The sequence below is a fragment of the Acanthopagrus latus genome, chromosome 19 (genome assembly GCF_904848185.1).
Source record: "Acanthopagrus latus isolate v.2019 chromosome 19, fAcaLat1.1, whole genome shotgun sequence".
Classification (NCBI taxonomy): Eukaryota; Metazoa; Chordata; class Actinopteri; order Spariformes; family Sparidae; genus Acanthopagrus; species Acanthopagrus latus.
Genome location: NC_051057.1, coordinates 14,788,482 through 14,794,481, shown reverse-complemented (window position 1 = coordinate 14,794,481; position 6,000 = coordinate 14,788,482).

The following is a 6,000-nucleotide window of genomic DNA, read 5'->3' as shown; positions in this document are numbered from 1 at the left end:
TAGATGATCCAAGAAATGAGACTGAAGATGGACGAGATTGAACGGCTGAGGAGTGACAGGAAACAGGATGAGAGGGAGGAGATCATACGCAGCAAAGGGCCACAGGTCAGACTCAAACCCCGCGCCGCTGCAGAAGAAGAAGAAGTGACTATACTTGAGGAAAATGAGGAAACAGATTACATCAATATTACCATATAAAGTATACTAATAATTGACTATTATTATCATTTAAATTAATTTATTTCTGTTGAACTAGATAAGGTTTTACGGGAGACATATTTTCTGATTGACAGATGGCTTGTTGCTAAAGTAACCGCTAAATGCTGCTAACTGTAGCTGCAGGTAGCTGGTTAGCTCACCCGGCCTTACATCCGATAATATTCTGACAGAAACATAAGATTTGTGTGGTTGCTCTCAGAATATTGGTAACTGAATACGAATTCCTACATAATGTTGCTTTAAGGTTCCCCTGAATCAAATGATGCACGGCACCTGATGCTGAAGGCTAGAATAACGCAGGAAAAACTCATTAAGAGCAGGAGAGTCGGACTGAAAGATGATGCATACATCAAATGCTGTTTCATCGCCCCAATAAAGCTCAAAAGGCTCGAGGCAAAGCATTTTTCTTTTATTTAACGTCAAAGGGTGAGGTAATTTTGAATTATTCCTCTGGTGCTTTGAAGAAATTGGATGATTTGTTTTGCCAAGCATACTCATTTACAATAAATTTTGTTTTTGGTGTTGCAGTAATAAAATGTATAACTAACATATTATATTGTATTTCCATATTTCTTTTCTATAATCAGAAAAAAATGTGGCCCTTTGCTAACGAGAGGAAATGTTCAGCAGTACACAAACATTAAAATTCATCATCACAGAAACACACATTCAATCTAATCTCGTTTAATTTACACCTCTAGACCAGCGGTTCTCAGACTAGTGGCTGGCCCACCGAGGGAGAGAGGAATTGGTGGCACTGCAGGGGGTCGCGTGAATGACAAGGGGGGGAAAATATAGAGCAGAACTGAAGCTGAGTGGATCTGATTAATGTGTGAGTGATGGATAAAAAACAAAAGTGCTTTCATGTTTCTTTCATGTAGCTTTTTAAGATTCAAGCTACACAGAAAAACGGTAAGTAATTCTTTTGACAGGCGGGAAATGAGAAAGGGGCGATGCTGCAGTAATCAGGGAAATGTGACGGTCGAGACGAAACTGAGACGCAGACGTCTCGCAGTCTGGAGGGTGATATTTCTCCACAGTCCTGATATACTGTAACTGATACTCCAGTATAGCAGCATCTACTCTGATTTCTTTCTGAAACCACGTTTGATGACAAAGGAGTGATCGACAAACAAGCATTAACATAACTGTTGATTTCAGTCACTAGAGGCAGTTGTTTGATGCTGAACTCACAACATTTCTTCTAGACCGCTAAGAAAACACTGGTGGTCTAACACTGTTTTAGATATATGGCACCCTCAAGACTCCGGCTTCTACTGGAGCAACACCAGAAAAATACCTTTGTGCTTTTTTTTCTAAGTGGATAAAACGCCACACAACTGATGTTAACTGCGTTTGTCCTCCGCTTCTTCCCGCCCGTCTTACGAACTCTCCTCATTCAGTATGAACACTCTGCCGCTATATGCACATGTGCCTGGATGGATACATCCATGAGCTTTGGGGGATTACATTACTTGCTGCGTGGCATGTTTGAGCCTGACGGGTGCATGTCTGTGCAAGCACAAACAGGTGCTCTCCTCCCCCGTGTCTGCACGCGTTTATTCGGAGTGCAGGGTGGAACCTGTGTAATCAGATCGAAGCGAGCAGCGAGCTTTAAAAATGAAGTGGCCCATCCGTGATTGCAAGGCAGTGGAGGGGGGGTTTAACTGCGCCCAGCTCACCTGCTAGTTAGGGATGGCACATCAGGGAGGGGAGGAGGAGGAGAAATGAGAAGGGTAGAGGACACTTGTATGAGCGATGGCTGCTGCAACTTTTAGTTTCCAAAGTCCCTGCTGCTCTGCACCTGCGCGAGGGGAGGAGGCAAAAATAAAGTCAGCGACTGAAATGGCCACCAGTGAATCCCCTCCTGCTCCTTTCCTTTTGTCTGAGTGGATATGAGGGGCTTTGAGCATTTCTGTGGGTGGACGAACAGATGTGATGGGCGCTCGCAGTGTTTAGCGGCGGCTAATGATGATGGATAAAGATGTTGATTACGGACAGGGGTGGCTGCACGCCTTGACTGACTGTCAGTCTGTCCCTCTCTCCTCCCAATGCCCCCCCTCCCCTTTCTATTCTTCCCATCAGTGTGTCAAAGCAGCATGATAATCATCCTCCCCTCTCTGTCACTCCCTGTCCTCTGTGCACACACTGTTGATTTAATGCTATTTTGGGGTTCAGAGGTCATGTGTTGGGAGGGAACCGATCCTGAAATGGTGGGAAATGAGCTCAGGACGAGATGCAACACAAAAGGCTCCACGCTGGCTGCATGAACGCCAGTGTAGCCGCAGGGTTACAAGGAATAGTTTGACATTTTGGGTAATTGGCATATTAACTTTCTTGCTGACAGTGACATGAAAAAAAATTGGTTCGCTAAGCTGGATATGAGAGGCATGAAAACGAGTATGCACATTTCCCAACCACTGACGCTTGATTGGAGATTAATATCAGGCTCAGGTTAATGCTAGGGGTTATGCTGTTTTAAGACGACCCGATGTCAGCCTGGTTATAGCGCGACCCGACTGACGTTGCGTGTCAGGGGAATGAAAATGGACCGTTTTGTCCCAGGAATGCCTCATGGCATCCTGACTACTTGATGTGCGTTGGTTTTTAAGTTGACCAATGTGAGTGCGCAGCGCTCCTCTATGACACAGTGTCGATGGCGGTGGAAACAGGCGGGAAAGGTCACCGAATGTTTTTTTCTTTCTTCTTCTGCTTTTCTGAACACAAGGCAGCCAGTATCATACACATCACCATGATCCCTTTATCTGACAAAGTGACTGAACAAAATATTGGCATCGGTCATTAAGCCGTTAAGTGGCCGTTATACAGGCAGTGGATGTCAATACAACATCCTCCTGTGTGTGTGTGTGTGTGTAGTCACAGCTTAATCATGCTGATTGCTAATCAATGCACAATGTGTCCAAGACAGATGTTAAAGCCCTATAAACATGTCAACCAGTGACAGATCAAAGTGTGTGAATGAGCCTAATCCCCCCCCCCCCCCCGCCCCCGACACACACACACACACACACACACAGATACACACAAACATGAAACTCCAGCATAGATTAAGCGAATTATACGTGTAATCACGGTGAAGCTGATTGGTTCAAGCAGTGGAAGGATTCATTCAGAAATGATCCGTTTCTTGTTTTTTTTTTTTTTTAAGTAAGGTTTGTGTTCATACATTACACACCTTCCCGGAACGTGTCATCTCTGAACCGAGATTGGATTTTACTTTACATAATCATAACACTTTTCCGCTCCAGTGCTTTTACCCTGCAAATGTTATAACTGCTTAAAAGACAACCTGGGGACATGTGGGAGATGTTCTGGAACGCGTCTGGAAAAGATTAAAAGATTTTTTTTTTTTTTTTTAAAAACATGAAGTATGTCCTCCCACCGTCTCTGTGCTCTCAATCACATCCTCATCATCTGGTTTGTAAATACACTTTTTTAAAGTCAATCCAGCTGCTAGATGTTGCAGGGTGTCACATGTAAATGTCAGAGTAGAGACAGTGTTGTGTTAAACCTCAGCACAGACACAGGTGGCAACACTACGCACATTCTTTACTCATGTAGAAGCACTACACCAGTACGTAACTTCTCTTTCTGGCTCTCATCTTCCACCTGGTCCCAGCTGCGTTTCACCTTTCACCTCATTTTTATCTGACGACTTGATTGTTAGTGTGAAGCTGTGACCGAGCGTGGGAGCGTCCATGTTTTTCACCGTCGCCATCAAATAAACGGCAAATGGCACTGTGAAAATAACAGGGTTGCCGCGGGAATTGCGAGAGAAATCACTGCAGTGGAAAAGGCCGTATCGGAGGTGTCCTGTCACGTCCTGTTGGGCGAACGCCGTCACCGAACACTCCTGACGTGTGCGGGTCTTGAAGGGTTGTCCCATTTCATACTGGGAGATTTCCACTGCCTCTTGTTCTGAGGGGCAAGGAGGCGTCGAACATGAGGAGTAGAGGTAAAAACTGAGCCACAATCTCATTATTTTGATCTACTGTCTAATCCGTTTGATTTAGAAGCTCATAACAGTAATGTAGAGTCTTAGAATTTGACTTCACCCACAGCCTACATTTGCTCTTTTTTTCCCTCTCAGGCAGGAATGTATTATATTATAACTTTGTTTCACACCTATCCTTGACAGTTCGGGTGTCGGTGGCGTCCTCAAGGACACTTCAACATCTGGGCGGATGCGAACCACCACCCCTATGATTAATGGCCAATCCCCTCTACCGACTCAGTGGCTGTCGTGCATGTATCTTTGTATATAATTCAAACTTTATCTTGAGTGTTGTGTCTTGAACTCTTCTTCGTTTCAGGGTTATTCTACACTGATCGGCCGGTTCTCTTGCTGTAGTTCGAGATGTTAAAGCAAAACGTGACCAGACTTTCTTTTCTTTTTTGTTTTGTTTTTTTTAATCTCCAGCAGCTGTCGGGGCAATCCCAGCTAGCATGCAAATTTCTACATGTTCATGCGCTCTGTTGTAAAGGAACCCTTGAAAGACGTGGCCCTGCTGTGCTTATCTCAACCCTGTGATAAGGTGTAACAAGAGGAGGAAATGGCGGCCCGGTAGAGGAGGGAGTTCTCCCCGCCTGACGTTCCTAAGCAGCGTTGAGGGCTTGAGGTAACTGTTCCGCGATGATTAGATGCAATTAGTTCTGGATGGCTGGTGATGCAGAGTGTCGGTAAATAAGACAGGCAAGGGGACGTTTCAGAGGACTTCTCAAAGTGAGCTACTTCAGGAGGACGCCTTTAAAAACCTAGATTCTTGACATGAAGCTGAAGGAACACGGGGGAAATGTTCTGACATCTGTGTGCAAACTTAGAAGTGAGGATGCGGCAACTACAGCTCATGTTTCCTATTCTATGTGTGTAGTCAATTAGGGATCACCCCATAAGCCCAAGAGTAACCTTCATCCCCGGTTTCATTCAAACACCTGCACACAAAACGAGTGCACAAGCAATCACACTTGAAGGTTTTCACAGCAGCCGGCGTTCTCCACCTCTTCAGCGCTTTGTTGCAACGTGTCTTTAGATCCCCTCCTGTGGACGAGACCGATGGGCAAACGCTGCGCTCCTGAGAAATTAGCATCACAATGCGGTCGACTGATTATCATCTGCAAGCCCGGCCTCAGCCAGGCTGCTACTTTTCCAAGCTAATGAGGAACAACTCGCCTTCCTGGGAGAGAGCTGCAATGGGTTCAACTCACCTCAGCGTTCATCCTGGATTTCCCCAGAGACGCTGCTAATTCTCGGCAAAATTGTGCCAATGAAATGATTATTCATCCAATCTGAAGGATGCACTGGATCTTTCCAATTGCACCTAGCCGCAGATAAGCTGTGCTCTTTAAATAGACACACGCATTCAATAATGTATCAGGAGCTGGCATGCTTAAGTAATGCATTCTATGCACGGTCACTCCTTTCTCACTCTGGACCCTCAGCACCTGTGCTCCCCTTATTCTGTCAATCTGTCGAGCAATTAAAGCGAGCCCTCCCTGCCTCCTCGACACAGCTGATGGGGACTGACTTGCTGTGTGAGTGGTATGTGAGGAGAATGTGCATGCTCGTGCAGGAGGGACGCAGAGAGACGGTCACATAAAGGTGTGCCGATTATATTTTCCTCCTATAGCAGTGGTGTCAAACTGATCCAGTAAAGGGCCATGTGGCTGCAGGTTTTCATTCCAACCAAGCAAGAACACACCTGATTTGGATCAGGTGTGTTCTTGCTTGGTTGGAATGAAAACCTGATTTGGATCAGGTGT